The sequence below is a fragment of the Macaca thibetana genome, chromosome 7 (assembly GCF_024542745.1).
Source record: "Macaca thibetana thibetana isolate TM-01 chromosome 7, ASM2454274v1, whole genome shotgun sequence".
In the NCBI taxonomy this organism is placed as follows: Eukaryota; Metazoa; Chordata; class Mammalia; order Primates; family Cercopithecidae; genus Macaca; species Macaca thibetana.
This window is the reverse complement of record NC_065584.1, coordinates 81,068,198-81,091,958: the sequence shown is the minus strand read 5'-3', so window position 1 is coordinate 81,091,958 and position 23,761 is coordinate 81,068,198. Positions and strand designations below refer to the sequence as shown.

Genomic DNA, 23,761 nt, shown 5'->3' with positions numbered 1-23,761 from the left:
CCGCTGATTCTTCCCTTGGAGTGGGCTGTCCACATGCACAGTGGCCTGCCAGCACTTTGGAGGGGCTGCATGTTCAGCGTGCTTACTGAAGTTGTGCACATGCTCACTTGAGGCATTTTTCCTTTACCAGTTGAGTGTTCCTAGAGGTCATACACCAGTTAAACTCCATGATTTTGCCTCTTGGTATGCATGCTTGAGCCCACTCATCCAACTTCTGACTTTTATTCAGAAGCTGCTGATCACCAGTTTTAGAAAACCAAACACTGCATGTTCTCACTCATAAGTGGGAGTTGAACAATGAGAACACATGAACATATATTTTTAAGAAGCAAATTGAGGCACTTAACTCCTGACAGACTGTATTTTTCAGGGAAGTAGGAAGAAAGGTTCCTTTCAGCAGGAGGAAGACTAGAAATCTTGGGAAGACTAGTGAATATTTGGAATATACAGGGAGACCAAGTCAAAGTTTTGACTCTAAGTAATTTTAGTTTTGAAAGTAGAAAATAAAATGAATCCAGCCATCTTAGGGCAAGAGTTGCTTTTCTAGTCCTATGAGGAGCTGAAAATGATACTCAAGTAAGAAATAGGAACAAGATGAACTACATTTTCATTATGAAGATTTATTTGTCATGTATAAGTCCTTGAATTAAACTGCTTCAACATGAAAAGCAAGGAGGTATCTTAAGGCTCAGCAGAGTTTGTCTCCCCTTTTCCTTTGTTAAAAACTACCAAATGTAGTAATGTTAGTTGCCATAACAATTGTGAGAGCTTCTCATTTCCTTCAAGTATAGGCAAATGGAGGGTGTCTGCTGTATTTTATTTTTATGGCCCTACTTTCAGGCAGTGTCAGCTGTTTTTAGATTGACAATAAAAATCCTTATTGCTGGGAGAATTATATTCCGCAAGTTTCTTTTCTCAGCTTTTCCATTTTCCTTTGTAGAGCTGTTAGAGAGAGAGAGAGTGTTGGAACAACTCCAATGAAGCTTAAGCATCCAGTGTCATCAGTGGAGAGTGGGACACAGACCACAGATGCAAACAAATTATTGTTTGTTTCTATTGATTTCCCGGTGTTGCAAGAAATATGGCTATAGAGTTGTTAGTTTTTATAACTACTTCTTATATCAGTAATGTTATTCTGTAAAATTCTCAAGCATATGGTTATAGTATTTTTAACATAATTTCTCTATCTTTTGTCATAAAGAATAGCATCAGAAATGTACGTAAGTCTTTACCCACTTTTAGACATTTTGGAATCTTAAGCAGACCACTTAATTATCAGTGTGCAACATCATTCTTCCATCAGTTGATCCGTTCCTCAGCACCTGTTTATTGAATACCCACTGTATGCCAGGTGTTATGCTGAGGTTTTGGAGATGTAGAGATGAATGCATAAATCCAGTTCCTGTTTTACAATGTAGCCACCATTTCCTCCACAGGATAGTCATGTATAATGGTACATATGTACTCAGATTTAATATTACAGTTAGCTTGGGAAAGTAAGTCAAAAATGTCTTCTATGCATCCCCAAAGAACCACTTGGGGAAGCAAATCAAAGGGTCTTCTATGTACACCAAACATTGCATACTATGAGAAAGATGCTGTTCTTGACACATCACATACATTAATCCCTTCATAAACACTATGAAGTAGGCATTACCAGTCTCATTTCAAAAATGACTTAAGTTACCCAAAGTAATTTCCCAGTGGTAAAGAGAGATTTCACCCCCAAAACACTGACTTCAAATATTGTGCCCTTTACTGCTTCTTTATGTGTTACTCTGGCATATTAAAAAGATAAAATTACAGAATTTAAGATTTACAGATAACAGAAGAGTGGTTCTCAACTGGGGGAGATTTTGCTCTCCATGGGACATTTGACAGTATTTGAAGACATTCTAGCTCATCACTACTGAAGGGGTTGAGGCCAGGGGTGCTGCTAAACACCCTGCAACGCACAGGAGCCACTTTAGCAAAGAATGATATGATTCAAAATGTAAATAGTGTCATGGTTGAAAAATTCTGCCTGAGAGAGTACAACCTGGGGACTAGGCCTCAGAGAGACACGATTACCTCCCCAAGTCAATAAATCATGTTGAGGTCTCCTGATTCCCGGTCCAGTTTCTCCTTGTCTCTCTGTTGCTGGTTTTGTGCACCATAATGCACGTCAAAGTTAGTGGGTCCTGAGTTCTTGAGAAGTGTTTGTTGAGTGCTGTGCTTCATTTAAAATAGGAAGAGGGCCAGGCTAGTCGTCAGTAAAATCTGAACCCTTTCACCCACGGTTGTCTCTTCTTTTACTATTCCTTTCTGGTCATCTGCAATTTTCTCTTCTCATAAATGCCTTCTTGTTGCCTTTAGCTGTTCAGTGTCTTATATGTATGCCCTTCTATCTCTGTAGTGTCTCCAATTAAAAATTACCTTTTCTTTCCTTAGCACCTTTCATCAAAATTCTCTCAGTGAAGTTTAGCTGAATATTAGGAGTTTAGCTAAATAAAGAAAGACATGTGCAGGGTTTGTGCTCAAAAGCAGGCTGACGAGTCCCGCCGAGCTTGGAGCCCAGTTCTGCCTATTAACCTATGTCGACGTGTGTCGACGAAAAGCGTCAAACTCTGTAAAATATTTGAAGAGACTTACTCTGAGCCAAATATGAGTGACCATGGCCCATGACACAGTCCATACGACGTCCTTGAGAACATGTGCCCAAGGTGGCCAGAGCGCAGCTTGGTTTTATACATTTTAGAGAGGCACGAGACATCAATCAAATACATTTAATAAATATATTGGTTTGGTTTAGAAAGGCACGACAACCCAAAGTGGGGGCTTCTAGGCTACAGGTGAATTTAAACATTTTTCTGGTTGACAATTGGTTGAGTTTGTTTGAAGACCCGGGATCAATAAAAGGAGAATGTTCAGGTTAAGATAAAAGACTGTGGAGGCCAAAGTTTTTTGAAGTCTTATAGTGGCTGCCCTTAGAGACAATAGATGACAAATATTTCTTATTCAGATCTTAGTTAATCTCTTTAGGATTGGGAGGGTCTGGAAGAAAGAGATCTAGCTATGTTAATAGAGATTGTTTACAGATGCAAATTCTCTGCCACAAAGAACAGGAGGGCCACTGCAGGGCCATTTCAAATATTTCAAAATGTGGAAAAGAAACATGTTTTGGGGTAAAATATTTTGATTTTCTTCTTTGTCTCGTAATGTTATGCTAGAGTCAGATTGGAAAGTAAATTATGATACACAGGGTTAAATAAAACCCATCTGATATGAATTTATGATTTGTATGGCATGACTTCCCAGACCCTTCAGATACGAATTTGGGCAAGATAAAAATCAGAGTTTAGTCCTCACATGTTTTGTAACCTCTCCATATACCACCCCCTTAATCTATCCTATAATTTTATTTCAACTTAATGATTATTTGAATTTGTATGGTGGAAACAGTGGGATGTGGGAGCCTCCCTGTTTTCTCTTGAATTATACTATGTGATGATTTCTTTCATAGGTAATGTTTGCTTTAAAAGTAAGCACTGCTTGCCTTGTCAGTCCTTTCCCATCCAGGGGAGTAACTTTTCTCTGCTTTTCCTCATCAGGAACTGAATCTTCAGTCACCTTGATTTTGGACTTCCCAGCCTCCAGGACTGTGAGAAATAAATATCTGTTGCTTAAGCCAATCTATAGTATTTTGCTATAGCATCTCATGCTAATTCATACATGATCCAAGAGGCTTACTCATTTCAAGGAATATCTAGAAAAATTGGGAGACCGTGTTGCAGGAGTTCTCTAGTTTATGGATTTCTTGAAGGACTGTTAAGTCTTACCTACTTTAATGGATGAACAACAAATGATTTTTTTTTCTCAACCTATTTGGTCTTTTTCTTCCTGAGATTACCATTAGCCTGATTCTCTGCTTCCCTAGGCTTAATATCCAACTGAAGCACAACCCTGGCAGAAAAAAACAAAAACAAAAACAAAAAAACTCTGGTATTGGTACCACTGTCACTGAGCCCACTAGATGAGAGTTAAATCCCGTGACATCTGGGCAAGATTAGAGTAACTGAGCTATCAAAAAGAAAAGCTGAGAATAAAAAGATTTGTTTTTAATACTCCTCTTACCCCTATTATGCCTAAATATCAGGCAGTATTACTCATACTTTATTTTAGTTTTAATTAAATTTGTTTTATTTAATTATAAGTCTCAACTCATTAATATAGGTGATTGTCATATTATTTTGCTTGCATGCCATGATCATCTAACTTCTTACAGGTAAAAGTCTTGGAGGGAATATGACATTAATATACTACTTTCTTTTAGAATTCTGTGTCTGCATTTTGAACTCAGACAACAAGTCAGATCATTTGGGTTCTGTAATGCAGATATGGAGGTAGAGACAGTTTTAAGTTAAGAAGGGACTGTCTATAAAAGGAAAGAGTGCCACCAATAAACAATATTTATTTGGCGTCTGAAGCAGGAACTTAGCAGGCTGCTAAGACGTGCTAAGTTCAAATAAATATTTATAATTGAATAAAATTCATAACTGGTAGACATAAAGCTTTCTATACTCCTTTTAATGCTAAAATATTTCAATTACAATTTAACAAGGTGCTAAATTTTATTGAGAGCTTGAACAAATTAATCTTGGGCATCGGTTTCTTCATCTTTAAAATGGACAAGATGAAACAAAGGTATCTTCCAGGGATGAATTATAAATTCTGGTGTTCTATGATTTTTTCTTTTTGTTGACAACATACAATATATTACATTATTTGAGGTTCCTTTGCTGACATTTTGCTATATGGGGTTTTGCAAATATAATAGGTACAAAGATTGAACTCTCTAATCATACAAAAATGCAAAGTTGGATTCGTAAAGATCTTTGGGATTTATGTCATGGTTATTTTACTCTGTTTTTCAACTGGTTTTTCTTAGCAGTTCTTTAAATGGAAGAGTGTTACCAGCTCAGTGTAATCCTGCATATAAATGGGAGACAAACCCAATCCTTTCTTTCATCCCTTGGATACTGGTTGTGACAGCAACGGTAACGTTTGCTTTACTACTAGTTCTGTTGCTAACTAATGTGAGACTTAGAGTGAGTCATTTCATATCTCTGCTTCTTGATTCCATGTACTGAATACAATCAATCTCTGGTTTCTTTTTTTTTTTTTTTTTTTTTAGTTTATCTGTTTAGAAAGGTAAATATAGATACTAAAAGATATAATAAAGAAGAAAGAAAAATAAAACAAAATTTTACCCCCTGGTGAACACACACACACACACACACACACACACATTTACAAACAGAGCTGCAGGCAATAGCATGAATAGGATGAATATATCTTTACATCCTTATTCTAATCTCTACTTTGAATAAACTTCTAGGGACAGAATTGCTGGGTCAAGACATACTTCTTTGACTCAAGATGTCAGGTTTTCCACAATGTTGTCAATATTTTGCATACCACCAACTAGCTGTTTCCTCACATCCTTCACCACACTAAATACTGGCAATATTTGTACCTTTGAAGAACTGATTCTGAAAGCATATCTCACCAATACTGGTTATTGCACATATTTGATGTTATAATATTTTGAAAGATAATATATTTATGACATTGTTATTTTTAATTTCTGCTGATAATAAGATTAAGCTTACGTTGTCATGGTTGGGATATAATTGTTTTTGTATGTTTTTCTTTTTGTGGATTCCTTTCAAAGGCATATGTCCTAGCAGTTTCATCCTTTCCAAGGATTCAAAAATGCATTTGCTTCCTTCTGTCTATGGCATACAAGTTCAAGATCTTTTCCAAAATGCATTTTCACATTGCCTCATGGTGTCATAGCACCACATGATCAGGTTGTGTTCCTGTAGAGATAATGTCACACAATCTGTACCCTGATCTGTGGAAAAACCAGATATAGCTTGTTTAAGTATATTTTTTATTTGTTAGCCTATAAAAGCATAAAAAATGTTCATTTCAGCTTTAACAATATCTAATTAGTGACATTCCCTTCACCAAAGTTTCTATCGTTTTTATTGGCTCTAGTCAAACTGTTTTATACATCCTGCAGAATGTCTCATCTTTTTTATTTCTTTTAAACTTCATTATCTTTTTGATGACACAATAATTTTCTTTCCATCTTTTATCTCCCTTTAGCTGACATCTTCACTTTGTCTTTCTTTACAACTATGCTAGCTCTTATCCATTTGTTTTCGTAACTTTTAATGGAAAATTCAATTTCTATGAAGTATATGCTAGTATCTTTAGAAGTACTTAATTAAGTTCTCAAAAGGTTAGGTGAGCAGATTAAACAAAAAAATATAAAAATGTGGCAAGACAGTTTTCTCATGGGAATCTGCCAGAGAGGGTTTGGGCTGAAGAGTGACAAATTGTATTCAACTGATATACTATTTTTCATTAATGTCTTCCCAAGAAAGATCTAGGGAATCTGTTATATGCTCTTTACACTTAAGATTCCAAAATATTTATGCATACTGAAGTATGAGCAGACAATGTAAGTAATCAGAAAAAATAAATATTGAAAATTGATAGAATTCAGAGCCCATGATACTGTATTGGTTTTATGAACAACAATTAAGCAACTTTAAATTTATTTTTTTTCAGAATTTTGAGCCCTATCAAAGATATATTTGATCTGTATAGTTATTCATATTCTCTAAGCACCTTGCTATTGTGGAAAACATACTGAGTTGAGAGCTAGGAAAATACTATAAGTCATCCCTCATCTGATCTCTCATCTGTATTATTGCTGCTAGAACTGTAGTTCTGCGATAGTCATCTTTCCCCCTGTTTGTCTTTTCTGTTTTTTTGCTCATCAGAGTTGTACCATTTTGATAAGAGAAGACAATCATACTTGGTTACATTTGCAAATATAATTATACTTCTCACAGAAAAACACAGTTTTTATTAAATTTAAACCAAAAGAGAATAGAAAGGAGAGGAGGAATAGGTGCAGGATTTCCTTTGTCCTGGCACAATTTAATATATTCTGGAAGTGACCTTTTGGAATAGATAGTCACCTAACTAAATTAAGTGGGAATAGAGAAGCATCATTGAAAGCAGAAGTAATTTGAAACTAAGTGAGGGAAAGTTTACTGAGCATATCAGTACCAATGATGAAATGTGGGAAAAGGAATATAGCATAGTCTTAAGAATTTGGGTCCTGAAATTGCAAAGACCTTGTTTTGAAACATGGCTCTGTCATTTACCAGTAGAGTGTACCTCTCTAAGCCCCAACAGCCTCACCTATAAAATGAGGATAATAACAGTGCTTATCTCATAAGGTTATTGTGAGAATACAATGAAATAGCACATGTAAAGTGGTTAGCATGGTGACTGATACTACTAATTACAAACATTCATTCATTAATCACTAGGTGATAGTCACTTTTCTAAGGGCTTTCTGTGTATTAACTCAGTAAATGTTTAATTCATGTTAGCCTTTTTATCCTTACACTCATTATTGGGAAATAACAAATTTATTATAGGGGCTCCCAAGCTTCCATCTATCTACCTACCTACCTACCTACCTACCTACCTACCTACCTACACATATGCTTGCATAAAATGTATATGTGTGTATCTATATCTACCTGTATCTTTGTAGAAAATTAAAAGCAAGGATGACATAAAATTCTCTAAAATAATGTAATGGGTTTTGGTTCTCTATTGTGTTCGTTTTCATATTTGAATATCTTTTTATAATATTTAACATTTATATGTTAAATATTAAAAACTGTATGCCTACAGTTTTTACTATCTTAGCAAGTGCCCATTTGTTGTCTGTTAGGCGAAGGCCATATTTCAAAATTTTATTTTCAAACCAAGACATAGAACTGCCTCTGAAAGGAAAACTAATGATTATACAAGTAATTACATATACTCATTATTTTTATATTATCTCATTGAATTAAACTACCTCTATGAGCTTAAGTATTGTTATTATTCGTATTTACAAGAGGGAAAACTGAGGAATAGATATCACACATAATTTGCCACAATATGAGATGAGCAAGTGATAAAGTCAGGGCTTGAAGACAGAATTTTAAATTTTAAATCTCATTATTGTTCCATTACTAGTGCTTCACCTAAATATCCTCAGAGCAGAGAACACTGTACCCTGGAATTCCAGAAGTATGGTCTGAAGAAGGAAATTACAGACAAATATGTTCTAGAGTCACTTGTATATCTTCAAATCACGTAAAATTTACATTCTATTCATAATATTTCCATGCTAATTTTAAATAAAACCAATTATTCTTCTTATCTATTGCTGAGGCTTTACTATATCCCACACTCTCATTCACATGACAAAGTATTAACCCACAGGACCTCAGAATGTGACTGTGTTTGGAGATGAGGTCTTTAAGGAGGCAATTAAGTTTAGATGAGGTCCCTGAGGCGGACCCTAGTTCGATATTAGTGGTTTCATTATAAAAAGAGGAGCTAGGGCTGGGTATGGTGACTCATGCTTGTAATCCCTGCAATTTGGGAGGCTGAGGCGGGCAGATCATTCGAGGTCAGGAGTTCGAGACCAGCCTGGCCAACACAGTGAAACCCCGTCTCTACTAAAAATACAGAAGATAGCCGGGATGGTGGCAGGTGCCTATAATCCCAGCTACTCAGGAGGCTGAGGCAGGAGAATTGCTCAAACCTGGGAGGCGGAGTTTGCAGTGAGCTGAGATTGTGCCACTGCACTCCAGCCTGGGCAATAGAGTGAGACTCAGTCTCAAAAAAAAAAAAAGAAGCCAGGATACAGATAGGCATACAGAGGAAAGACCATGTGAAGATACTGGAAAAAGGCCACTATCTCCAAGCCAAGGAAGGATGCTATCAAAAGAAACTAACCCTGTCAACATCTTGATCTAGGACTTTCAGCCCTAGAAATGCAAGTAAATGAATTTCTGTTGTTTAAGCCACCTTGTCTGTGGTGCTTTGTTATGGTAGCCCTAGCAAACGAATATGCTTACCATTTGGTAAAAATGATACTCCAGAAGGATGTGGTACACTTATCATAACTTCATTTATCCTCAATTATACCACCATATTATACCACCATAGTCTCCTGGGAGGTAGAGAAAGAAATTCTCTATCTCCTAGGCCTTGTTGCTTTCCTTGGAAAAAAGACTCAATATGGAAACAAAAAGATAACAATATTTTGAGGCACTATTCAAAATGCACGTTAGGTTAACTTTCTATACTAACTCGCCATTGATAGTCATAAATGTTTGATTTAGAAATTAAGACTACCATTATCGGAATTCTGAGTTTATTCTTTTTTTTTTTTAATTATTATACTTTAAGTTCTAGGGTACATGTGCATAACGTGCAGGTTTGTTACATATGTATACTTGTGCCATGTTGGCGTGCTGCACCCATCAACTCGTCAGCACCCATCAACTCGTCATTTACATCAGGTATAACTCCCAATGCAATCCCTCCCCCTCTGCCTCCCCATGACAGGCCCCGGTGTATGATGTTCCCCTTCCCGAGTCCAAGTGATCCCATTGTTCAGTTCCCACCTATGGGTGAGAACATGCGGTGTTTGGTTTTCTGTTCTTGTGATAGTTTGCTGAGAATGATGGTTTCCAGCTGCATCCATGTCCCTACAAAGGACACAAACTCATCCTTTTTTATGGCTGCATAGTATTCCATGGTGTATATGTGCCACATTTTCTTAATCCAGTCTGTCACTGATGGACATTTGGGTTGATTCCAAGTCTTTGCTATTGTGAATAGTGCTGCAATAAACATACGTGTGCATGTGTCTTTATAGCAGCAAGATTTAAAATCCTTTGGGTATATAGCCAGTAATGGGATGGCTGGGTCATATGGTACTTCTACTTGGTGGGATTGTAAACTAGTTCAACCATTATGGAAAACAGTATGGCGATTCCTCAAGGATCTGAGTTTATTCTTAAGCAGATGCCGTGATTCCTGTTTAAAGCTCAAGAGCATGTACCAAGTACTACTGTCAGCCTCTTAGGAGTAGACTGAAGCCAAGAAACCTAGGTGATAAGGAGAACAAAGCAATACACTTAGTGGAGAAAGGAGCCTTTGTTCATTTAAGATAAAAACAATTCATTCAAACGTCTGTGTACTTATTTTACTTACCGGTAAACAGTCAGAACAGAATATTTCATTTAATAACTAAATTCTTATTTTCTTTTTCTGGGCTAAATGCAATGACCATAGATTTTGGGCACATTTGTAGCCTGCATATATTGGACACATACAAAAATAAATCTAGTAAATTGAGAGATGAGTATAAAAATATAGCCTGAATTAAAATAATGCTCAGTGTTATTAAAGTGAGTAAATGTTAGTGCAACAAATATGAGATATGTCATTTGTACATTTTCAGAAAGCATTCACAGACTTTAGACATAACTTGATCAGCACCTCTCCATAATAGACTGAAAAATCTAACTTTCCTGCAGACTTGAGAAATTATTCAGAATATAAATATAACAATTTATTTATTGACTTTGCATCCTAGGAAATATCAAGAAGAATTGTCTGATATAAATGTAGACCTTGGGCTTGCTAAAATCAATATTTATCTCTTGGGTCAATCAATTTATTGATGTTCACCTTAAAGAGAAGTCAGTATGTATGTAATATCACTGTGGACAAAATTTCAACGTAGAAATGTTATAATCCTGAATTTAGTTTAATTTCCCTGAAAACTTGTTTGTCCTGTCTGATTTTATGTGGTCTCTATCAGGTTCAAACTAAGAGAGTTTAAATCTATTAAATATTTTAGACCATTGTTTCTCATATCACTTAGCAAAAGCAAAAATTATTGCCTTAATGTTTTTTAAAATTGAATAAGTCCAAAGTAACTCTTACCAGTTTAATTTCTTATAGTGACATTTTCATTGGATACATAGAAATCATTTAAAGCTATAAATTGTAATTTCAAATTTCCCAAAGAAACAATGTCATAATTTTAAAATAAGTAAGAGCCAAGAACTATGGTGAATAGAGGTAGAAACTTCTAAAATTCTTTTATATGCAATCATCAACTGATTAATTGTGGTAATGTAGAAAAGTACACATCACATATGAACACAGAATTCAAGTTAATGTCACAAGCTAATGAAAAACAGCAAATTTGCTGTCCATCTACTTGACATATATATTATTTGAGATATTCATTTCTAGTTTGCAGCGAATGTCTACCTTCATTACAGAAACTTATGCCTGTTTTTAAATATATTTGATTTATTTTCCCAGTACACTGAATTCATATGTATTTTTCTTTTTACAGTAGTGAATCAAATATATTGAATATTTTTATGTACTCTCCTTGCAACTAATATATATATCTTGCTTAAACTATATATGGCAATCATACATATAATAATCACATGTGATTGATTAATTGACTGCTTATTTTTCTTTGCTGTGGATAATTCAACTGTTAGCTGTAACATACCTAACAAAACTTTTTCCATCCCATCTTTTCTATGAAATTATATTAGTTGTTAGAAACAATAAAAATAAAAAGGTTTGTAAAGGCAAATTCACTCTCAAGAGATTTTATATATACAGAATATGATATATATTACCTAGGCCTATAGGTGAGGCCAGTGGATTTGGCATTTACTTTCATATTTCAAGCCATAGGGCAGGAATACATCCACCAAGTTGATTCAGACCCTAAAGTTCTTCTTCTACGCTCTAATCTGCAAGACTGAAACATGGCTATTTCTTTCTTTCTTCTATCTCTTGCCTCTTGGCAACGTGATTGAAGTACAAGGAAATCAACCCTCTTGACTTAATTATGTGACTCACATCCTACTTACTTGCTGATTTTGACCACTAGCTTAGCCCAAACTTGCTTTCTTTTATTTTCTGTGCTTCATTTAAAACCTGAAACTTTGAATGATTTGATATTTGGGTTTTCACTCGGCTTGTGGATTATATAATAAGTAAACCTCCCAAAATATATTGGCATGGAGAGCTAAAATCCTTTTCCTGACATTTCAGACATTACTGCAATATCTACATGACAGATATTGTACAAATTAACTATAATTGTCCTTTTCCTTCTCATTGAGTCTTTTTTTCCCTTACATTTATATATTTGGCTAAGGTAGCTTCAGATTGTATCTTCCATAAAAACTACTTTGATTACATCTGGTTAAAACATGTAATACTAATTTAAAGGGCTATGTTATTTTGTGTTAACTTTTTAAATGGAACGTACTATGTTTTAATTGGTTAGTTTGTTTTATCATAGAAATAATCTTAAGCTCTAAGCAAAGATTTTTCTGCTTTAGTTACAGAAATTCTGATTGGAGTATAATGTAAGGCAATGCACTTAAAATATTAACTGGTCGAAATAAATTTTGGAGTAAGTTTTTGGAAAATCAAGTAATATTTATGCTTTCAAAATTTAAGAGTTTTATACCTCTACTTAACCATCAGTTCTTCGGAAAGTCCTTCCCTTGCCCTCACATTGGAATCTTTATTTGTATTATTCGCTTTTCTTGTTCCATACTATTTTCTTCAATGAACTTATCACAATTTGTAATCCTATATTTATTTATATTTTTATTTGCTCAGTAAAGAATTGTCTTCTGGGCCTGGTGTGGTGGCTCACGCATGTAATCCCAGCACTTTGGGAGACCGCGGCAGGCAGATCAACCCGAGGAGGTCAGGGGTTTGAAACCAGACAGACCAACATGGCAAAACCCTGTTTCTACTAAAAATACAAAAAGTAGCGGAGTGTGGTGGTGCCTGCCTGTAGTCCCAGCTACTTGGAAGGCTGAGACACGAGAATTGCTTGAACTGGGGAGGCAGAGATTGCAGTGAGCCAAGATTGAGACACTGCACTCCAGCCTGGGACAGAGTGAGATCTGTCTCTAAATAAATAAATAAATAAAAATAAAAATGTCTTCTTAACTAACTCACCAACTCGAAGCGCTCAGGAATCATCTAGATTTTGTTCATCAATGTAAATCCTGGGCATAATAGAGTTTTATAGTATTTGACACAATAAATGTTTGTTAAAGGAACTAAATAAGAATGTTAGTGAAGTAACAGAAAGAAGATGAGAAAGAAAGAAGGAGAAGGGAATGAAGAGGAGGAGGAGAAGAGGAGAGGAGCAAGGAGGTGGCATTGAGGAAGGGAAAGGAGGAGGAGGAGAAGGAGAAGGAGAAAAAGGATGTAAGGAAGGAGGGAAGGAGGAGAAAGAAGAGGAGAAGGTGGAAAAGGAGTAGGACAGCTAGAGGAGAACAATGGTCATTTTTATGAAGTGGATATGCACTAGCTATGTAATCTTCACAGAAAAACTATCAGATAGTTTCCATTGAAGAAAATATTAGCATAAAAGTTTAGTAACTTACTTATGGTGACATCCCAAATGGCAGAGCTGGATCTTGAGTTCGGGCATAATGACCTCAATCTGGCCAGTTGTGCCCTGTTCTGAATGGAAAGACTATGAAATATTTTGCAAGCTGTTTGTGGCACTCATTGCATCTTTTCCCAAGGCAGTTGTGGTGTAAAATTAGGTTTACATGAAAGCTGTAGTATAATGTTGTATAGTTCCATAAGCCACGTGTAGAAGTTGAATTTTTCAGGCACTAAACAGATTTACTTTATTCTTTTAATACAAATATATTTCTTAAGAAAACCTAGTTGCAGTGGCTGTGATTGTTCTTCTTGGGGTTTATCTGTAACTCTAAGTCTGTGAGTTGTACCCTTACCTGTCCAGCTATGTCAGATAGAATTCTATCCAAAGTTTTCCGAAGTTTTGAAATTCTTATATGAACCACTAATAGGATATAGAATAATTAAATCCACATATTACCTTAAGCTATAGGGTTGGTCTGTGCTTTGGAAGTAAAGAAACAAGTCAACATACTACTCTTAACTTCCCTCCCTTCTAATAAACTGATTTGTGTCTTGACTTCCACTCAATTTGTCCTATCTTTGAAGAAAAAGTGCTCCTGGTTTCCAAAGCTAGCCATTCTATCCTTAATTGAATTCATTCTTATTATTGATTGCATTCATTATTATTCTCAGTTTCATAATTGTAGTCCCATAATTTATTACTCAATTAATATCTTTCTTTACATTCACCAGATTTTCTGAAGCCAGCACTCATATTTCAAATGTAAACAAATAAAACAAAACTCTTTTATCATGCCCTGCTTCCCTCACCTCATATCTTTTCTTAAGTTTACTAAATTTTTTGGAAGACTATTTTACATTGCTGTCTCCGTTTCTTTACCATCCATTTATATGTTTCTTTAGGGCTTCTGTCTCCTACACTTTATTGAAACTACCAAATCAGAGGTCATCAGTAATGTATTTTTTGCCATGTCTAGTCATTCTTAGTTCTCATTTTCCCCAAATTTTCTGCTGTATTTGATAGTTATTGGACACTCTTCATTCTTTAATCTTTCTGTTCCAATGATTCTCTGACATTGTTCTTTAGTTAGTTTTATCTTATTTCTTTAACTCTGACCAAAGAGGTAAAAAAGCTATATTTTGCTACTCTTGCTTTTAATGTGGATCCTTGTCAATTTCACCATTGAGTTTATTACCTTTTCACCCCTTACATATCACAGTTTTCTGGGGGGGGTTTGATTAATCCTTACATATAAAACCTATCCCTTTCTGGTCTTGGTCTTTTTATTGTTTAATGTCTTTCTTTCCCCTCAGAAATATCATGCCCTTATTTCTGAGCAATAACTGGCAACTCTGCATGTGTTTCTTGAAATTTGAATTCTAATTCCCAATAAGTTGCATATCTTAAAGCCAAATTGAATGCAATCCAGTATAGTTAATACTTCATCTTTCCAGTCACTCATGAAAAGAAGTAGTTATCCTTAAGTCATTCATTGCCATCATCCTTGCAACTGTTAAATGACTACATTCTATTTGTTCTATCTGCATGATGGTGCTTCACCAGTCTATCATTTAATTTTTTTCTTCATCCTGTAGAGCACGCAATGACATTACCTCATACCCCGAATATTCTTGTAGTTTTCTAATTGGTATCTCTGTCTTCAGACTTTCAATATACTACACTACCTTTTACACAGGGTCCAGAATTAGCTACTTAAAATGTAGGTCAGAGTGCATATCACTTTTTTTTAATAAAGAAAAAAATGACAACTGCCTATGGCCTACAAAATACAGCCAAATTACCTAAAATGACATTCATAGGCCACTACAACGGATCTCTGTATGCTTGTTCAGATTACTTCTGAATGCATGTTCTTTCATTAAGCTTAACTTTAGCCATTTTCTCAGTATACCATGTACTTTCATGCACTTATTATGCTATTGGTCCTAATTAACTTGGAATATGTTTTTCTTACTTTCTTCCCTGTCACTGAGAGACCATCAGTACTCAAAGTATTAAATTAGTTTATTCCACCTTATATTGTGATCCTCTTCCTTTCTATTTTGTTAAAAACTTCTAAAGCAGAAATAATGTTATCACTAATTGTATTCTTCACTTCATCCCCCACCACATACATAACACACACACACTTTGTCTCTGGTATATAGACAGTGTTTATTAAACATTTTTTGGAATGTGACTGTAAAGATATGAGACTTTATAGACCCATGAAAAGTAGTGTGGCACTTTAAGGTCACATTTTTTCATGCAAGAATTATTTTACGTAGAATAAAGTATAATTTGGAAAAAAAAAAAAAAAAGACTAGTTATCCAAAAAGGCTCCATTCAATAACCTTCTTTTACAATAGCCTGTGTAACATGCCTGATATTCACAAAAAAATTGGGCTTCATCCTCAGGGCTCTTCACCAGATCCTCCACTAAGGTCATTACTTTCAGAATGTACAACCTGCAAGCGAATATTCATGATAAACTTAATTACTAGGACCACTGGAATCTAGGTAGTTGTTGCCACCACTGCTTGTTCTTTGCTAGTGTGTAATGGAAGAAGTAGTGAGAGTAGAGTGTTCAGAAAGGCAAGCGTGGAATGATTATTTAACAGAATATTTGACAATCAGAAAAGCTGTTACATATATAAAGCTAAAAATGAAAAAACCCTCAAATTTGCTTGTAAATCCAATGCAACTATTATTAATAAAAACTCATATGTAGCCCCTTAAAATATATGTTTGACCAAATGCCTCTGAAATGTTTAACTTAATTATTCAATAATTTTATTTAAATTAGTAATAGGAAAATTTGAAAATATACATAAACAAAAAAAATGGAAAAATAAAATCCTGTTTTTAAAACTATCCAGAAGGTAGCATACTCGGCTACACAGTTGCATATTTTTTAAACAGAAAATTGGAACTTAAACTAAATTTGTTCTTTTTGCTTACAACATATTTGGAACATCTTCTTATGCTATTAAATGCAATATTTATATTTAATCATTGCATATTATCTAATTGCAGCAATTTGCTCTAGTTTATTTAATCAACCCATGAATGTTCAGTTTCTAAAACTGCTTGCACATAAATTGTAAAAATTTTGACCAAGAATTTGGTAGAATATATTTGGGAGGAAAAGAAAAACAAGGAGAGCGAGAGGATTTGAGAAGGCACACTAAATCCTGTGTCCTCCCAGGGCATATTTCTGGCTCTAGTATCCCTGCCTCACAATCATACTGAAAAAAAACAAAAAACAAATATATATATATGTGTGTGTGTGTGTGTGTATCCATCATATATATATCCATCATATATATATTATATATAATATATAGAATATATATATATTCTGCCTGAAAATCCAACTGATTTAAAGTCTTTTGATGCCTCAAAGTACAGTTCCAGACATCAGAAATGAAATCTCAATCTGTGCCAGTTAAATGTTAAATAACTGTATTTCATTATTAATGCAAAAAATATTTTATTCATTACACATACCAAAGAGATCAGAGTTCATTCATTCTTCCATTCATTAAACACAGCTATGACAGCCTTTCTGTGTCTCTAGGATAGGAAGAAAAGAGAAAAATGAATATTATCATTTTTAATATGTGAAATAGGAAATGGAGGCAATTTGGGTGGTCAAGTGACTCAATCCAAGTAACTCCTATAGTTTCTCTTTTAGTGCCCAGTTGACCAGAGTTGCTTTAACTCAGTCTGTTTCTTCTCTCATCGAGCCACTCACCTTCCTGTGCTCCCTGTGTGTCCTGCATCCACACCTTTGATCCTGCTGGTCTGTCTTTGCAGAAGGGTGAAAACTACACGCTGACGATGAAGACTCAACTTATTAAACTTTCCCTTGTCCCTTTTCTGAGAGTTTTCCAAACTACATTCCAAGATTTGCTCTTTACAAGTAATAGACATTTCGTGGGGGAAAATAAAAAGACTTCCATGCTTAAAAACACCTGACAACTCTTGGAAACTCTTATTTACATAATTCTGATAGGGTTCACTAGGGTAGCAGGATTTGAAAACACCAATGTGAGAATCACACAGGAGCTCGTCAGGCTAGATTAGTCTAGTTTTACACACTCCTAGAACCTTCTGCTACTCATTCACAACATTTTCCCAATTATAGTTCAAACAATTATTTGTTCACGTATTCCGCATAGAATGTAAGGTTCTTGAAGGCAGGGACCATGTTTTTCTTTTTTACTTCTACATTCCAGAGTAAAACACAGACTAAAATAGCACAAAGCAGAAACTATAAAATGGAGGTTGAATGAATAAATAACTGAATGAATCTTCATGAGAGGATAGAATACATAGTTTTCTCAGGTATATCTGACCAGAAAACCCTTCTTTTGTGGACTACCTATTAACATTTCATCCCATTTACTTTTCTACTTGAATTTGTTGGTGGAACTTCGGATTATCTTGTGTACAATACCCAATTGTCCTCTTTTGTTTTCTGTTTGGAGTGGGACCACCTCAGTGTACCAGGTGTCCAAATCAAAATATAGAGATCGTCCTTAACTGATCTCATCCATGTCTAATTCCATTAACTCCCAGCCCTTTTTGCTTCTACCTATCTTCATTTGCTTTTTTTTTTAACCCAGTTTTTGAGACCCTAGCGTAAGCCAAGAAAATACATCTTTTACAATAGTATCAGAACTGTTTTTTCTTGCTGCCCCACAATCACTAATCCATCATAAGAACCAGTTTTTGCCATACGAATCTCCTGTTTAAAATATTTTTAGACTTTGAACAATTTGTACAACTCTGTACTTACATCTTGATTTCCCCATTACACTGCCTGATTCACTCTATACTCCAGTGCTGTTGAACGTTGTTGGTTCCCTAACGGCAGCATATTCATTTTAGCTTCTGATTTTAGGACTGTCATATAGGGCCTCACAGCTGTGCACTGCATGAGTCTAACACTATGATGTGAGTGGGGTCCCCTAGAGATGTGCAGCACAATGTCCCTACCTGATGACTCTTTTTTCTTCATCATGGAATCCTTTGTGACATTTTTTCTTGTTTCTTATTCTTCTTGTTTTTGATTAGTCATCTCATGCACACTCCCTGATCATTGGGCACCTATGCTTTGTACCTCCAAAGCATACTTATATTTATTCTGTCATAGCACTTGTCACTGTCTTCTATCTATCTTCTTCTCCATCTAGACCGAAAGAACCATGGAAGCCAGGCCTCTGCTAGCCTACATGTTGCATACTGAACATCTTCCCAGTGCCTAGAAAGCCCTGCATCCTCAGAGCCTTTGTTGTTGCTATTCTCCCACCTGCAGGGTCTTTCCTAGACAGCCACAAGGCTTTCTCCTTCGCCTCCTTCAGGCGTTTACTTGGGTATCAACTTCTTAGGTCCCTGACCACCTTATGGTAACCCCACCTCTTCTGTCCCTACTTTTCTTCTTTTCTTGCTTAATTTTGTCTCCATCCCAGATCAGCTGAACTAGGTACCAGCTTTCAGACTAGTCAACCAGGACAACAAACCAAAAATGAAAGTATTAGACCTTTGGATCACTTGCTGCTGGAGTATAAGTGAAAGAATAAATTAGAGAAAGTGTAGACTCCCCCTCCATCCCACTTCTTTCCATTTTCACCCATGGAAAGACACAGAGGTTGAAGGTCAGGAGGATGAACACGGATGTAAAGATTGTCTCACTGCCAAGGAAACCTAGAAAAAAGGTTCCTGTAGTTTAATGGACATGGGAACTATGGGGAAAAGGAAAGAAAAGGACCATGAGTGGGAAATGTATTGAGAACAGATGGTCCTTGACTTATGTTGGTACAGCTTATGATTTTTTAAATTTAAGGTGAGTTTTTTGGAGCATTAAGTGCATTTTCCAGTTATAATATTTTTTCCTTTTATTTTCTAGTTAGAATGGGTTTATCGGCCGGGCGCGGTGGCTCACGCCTGTAATCCCTGCACTTTGGGAGGCCGAGGCGGGCGGATCACGAGGTCAGTAGATAGAGACCATCCTGGCTAACACGGTGAAACCCCGTCTCTACTAAAATACAAAAAATTAGCCGGGCGCGGTGGCGGGCGCCTGTAGTCCCAGCTACTCGGGAGGCTGAGGCAGGAGAATGGCGCGAACCCGGGAGGCGGAGCTTGCAGTGAGCCGAGATGGTGCCACTGCACTCCAGCCTGGGCGACAGAGTGAAGACTCCGCCTCAAAAAAAAAAAAAAAAAAAAAAAAAAAAAGAATGGGTTTATCAAGACATAACAGCGTTGTAAGTCGAGAAGCATTGAGTCAGAGTGAAAAGGATCTTTGAGACTCGTGATCCTCGCACTCCACAAGGAGTTTTAGACAGAGAACTCTGGAGAAAGCCTTCCATAGAGGCCTTGAAATGAAGGTTTCTGAGCTAGGGATTTGGGTATGCATAAAGCATGGCTGGCTAAGGGTGTCTGAAACTGTGACTGGAACTCCCTTCAGAGATGTAATGCTCTGGTTGCAGCAAGTCGGCTATGGGTATAACAGCTTTCCCATATGAGACATGGCAAATAAAGCCTTGATAATTTCCTGTGGTTGGACCCGAAGTCACACATAGGTTTTTAGCCAAGAGCCAGACTCTCCTGTTTCATTAACAGTTATCACTTTTATCATACTGTATGTTACAAATACACATTTTGTTTGTTTTCTGTATCTTTCACTAGCTTCATGAGGGCAGGGGAATTTTGCTGTTTGCTATTGCATTGCTAATGTATAGAAAAGTGCCTGGTATATGGTAGATCATTAAAAATGTTTATTCAATGAATGAATTAGTTTTACTTTATATGTGCCTTTTTGTCTTTGCAACTAAACTATAAATTTTCTTGAGGATCGAGACCTTGTCACATATTTCTTGCTATATGTATACCTTCTGAATCAGATAGTATAGTTTAAATGTTAAAAAAATATTATTCACTGGATTCACTTGTAATTTTCACCCTGTATCTTAAGGTAACACTTTAGAGTTACAGGGACAAAGTCTAATATTTTCTTTATTTCAAAATTTGAAAAATTTTGAAACAGGTGTCATTTATTTCCCTAACTTTTGTTTTTTCCAAGTTAAATCTCTCTCCTCTCCTTAACCATTTATCATATAGCAATGGAGTTGTGATGGCTAATTTTATTTGTCAACTTTTCTGGGTCACTGTGGGCAGATATTTGATCAAACATTAGTCTAGATATTTCTGTGAAAGTAATTTTAAATAAGATTAACATTTAAATCAGCAGACTTTGAGTAGAGTAGGTTACCCTTCATAAGGTGGGAAAGTCTTATTTAATCAGTTGAGGACCTTAAGAAAAAGATTGACCTTTCCCAAAGAAGAGGGAATTCTGCCAACAGACTGCCTTTGGACTTGAATTTCAACATCAACTCTTCTCTGGATCTCCAGTTTCTGTAATTGTGTGAGTCGGTTCCCTCAACTCTCCCTGTCTCCTCTCTCTCTCTCTCTAGGGTAGAGAGAAATTTGAAGGAATTGACTCACATATATATGTATATATGCACACATATACCAGACATACACACAGTCACACATAAACACAGTCATCCACACAGAGACACACACACACATATCCTGATTCTTTTGCTCTGGAGAACTATGACAAATACAAGAGTCCCGTTTTTCACCCTCCTATTAGTTCTGGAACCACTACACCCCATCAGTGTTCCACCTAATTGATATTAATATCTGGAGCAGACACAGTGCTCCAAATACAGTCTTACCGATGCAAGCTACAGGGACATTGTTGACTCCCTTGCTAAACACTGTTCTATGAAAATGCAATATATATTTGTTGGCTCATGTTAAATCTCTTATTAATTAAAAATTATCTAATGTAAGCTTTTATGTTGTGTCAGGAGTTGCGTTAGGAGATGCGAATATGGAGCTACAAGGTAGGGTCCCATTTATCCAAGGGCATGAACATTTCTTTCCTATTCACAATCTCTGCCATCCTGTATCTGTGGTTGACTTTTAAATTTAGGTGTTAGACTTTATATTTATCTTCCAGAATTCCTTCTTGCTCAATTTGATCTACTGTTTCAAACTTCATGACAAAAAAAAATTGATTTTTTTCATCATGATTCTGTCATCCGATATTTGACTACCTCTCCAAATTGATACACATCCTTTCTATGTCTACATCTATTTTTAAACTAAATTGTGAATAAGGCTCACAATTCAATTCACAGATTCAAAAATGAGCCATTTAATCATCATCATTTGACAATAATTGTTCAACTAACACATATCCACATAATTTACAAAAATCCTCTGTACATCTATCTTGTTCACAAAGACACCAACAAAACACTGCATTAAGTGCCTCATTGAAATGCAGATTCACTATGTCTAAATAATTTAATTAATTTGGTATAATTTATTCTTAGTGAACTCAAAGTGGCTCTCAGTGATTGCTTCTTCCTTTTCTAGGTGTTCATGAGCCATCTGTTTAATTATATGTCTTGGAATTTTGCTGGGAATTGATAGATTGCTCCATGATATATAATTGTGGTATGTCCATTTAAATTTTACATGAGAGAAGCAGAAAATATATTGATCTGTATACCATTTTCTAGCACTCTTTCCATTCACTACAATTATCCACATGCTGCTTACATTGATGCTGTAATTATATAAGAAATAGGAGCTGCCTCATGGAACCCAAAGGCAGGAATGTATTTTAGAAATCAACCACACATCAGTCCACTTGAAGGGAGCTCAGTAAGTTCTCTTAATCTGTTGTCTCTCCTCTCCTTTTCACATCATCTTTTTTTCTCATCCATATTCATTTGTACAGAGAAAATTTATGTTTTCTAGTTAAAATAGTAGATAATGACTAATATGAATAACTCTGAAATTTACAACCACTCTATTTCAGAAAGTGGCCTATAAGCTGAAATCTCTTATTTCATATTCTATGCAGAAAGGATTTTTGATTCACTTGGCTGAGGTTTCAATGTCTGGATTAACTAATGTTGTCAAGGAAATGGAATAATGCTGTATGAATATGACTGTCCCATTTTCAAGAGGAAGTAAACTGTAGAGTGGAGCTTTCAGAACTAGAAATGATGTACAGACAACCCAGTAGGTATACATCACATACAATGTATCATTCAGACATCCAAGGACAAGAAACACAGGGCAACCTACACACGTGAGGCCTAGAATTGGAAGCCGGTATCTGAAACTGCTTGGTGTCTTTCTAGGGAGATCTGGCTTCTCATCTATACTTTTCTTTATACACATTCCTCATGGTCTTTATGCTCCCAGAATACTTGGATACTTTGGCTACTCATGGTCATGAGTCCTCCATGACTTCACTGTGCAAATAGCTTAGAGTTACGATGCTGATCCTTGCATAACCGAAAGTGACTCTTCACTTCTGTTGCTTACCATCATCTGACTAGCTACTCTTTCTGAGGTTTTGAGTTAAGATTATATAGAGAATGAATCTGCTTAGTTACTAGTTGTTAGTTGATTGGTTAGGGATTTTTGTCAAGATTCCCATTGGTGAGAAGGGGACCAAGGCAGGGCATTTTGATGGATGCTTTTGCTAAAATAGAATACAAATTGTCTATTCCTAAACATATTTACCTCTTATAATAGGTAGAGTCATCTAGATATCTTTTCTTTGAACTTGGTTTATCTTTAGTAGTATGAAGAAAAGTTTTCACCGTAGATGAATTGAGGATTAAGTATCTATACTTGCCTACTATTTTGGTTAATATGAAATTATCAGCTTCAACCACTATAATTAATTATCTTTTTGAAAAGGTGCCTTGAACATGGGTGATACATTTTTATTATCTTCAATTATCTTAATAGCTCTATGCTGAACTTTATATTTCTGGAGACTCCTTAATCTCCTTGAGCCTAACCTCAGTTTTCTCTTCAATAAAATAGTTACAGAAACACCTGTCATAGCATCAACTATGGGAACAACCAAGCATCTTGTTTCCACATAAAAGATGTTCAAAATATAAGAATCTTGCTCACACCTATAATCCCAACATTTTGGGAGGTTGAGGTGAGTGAATCAACTGAGGTCAGGAGTTTGAGACCAGCCTGGACAATATGGTGAAGATCGTCTCTACTAAAAACACAAAAATTAGCCGGGCGTGGTGGTACACACCTGTAATCGTAGCTACTCAGGAGGCTGAGGCAGGAGAATTGCTTGAACCTGAGAGGCAGAGCTTGCAGTGAGCCAAGATTGAGCCACTGCACTCCAGCCTAGGTGACCGAGGTAGACATCATCTCAAAACCAAAACAAAAACGTAGAAATGTTTTTCCTTTCTCACTATTACAGTGCAGGAATGTGTATATAGCTATGATAGTTCCTTTTTTTTTTTTTTT

At 35.8% G+C, this 23,761-nt stretch overlaps 1 protein-coding gene across 1 annotated transcript in view; it reads right to left on the bottom strand.

The window, feature by feature from the left end:
• The window catches only part of NOVA1 (NOVA alternative splicing regulator 1), a 464,491-nt gene that overhangs the window by 239,627 nt on the left and 201,103 nt on the right, over positions 1-23,761 (bottom strand). The gene's annotated exons all lie outside the window — the stretch shown is intronic.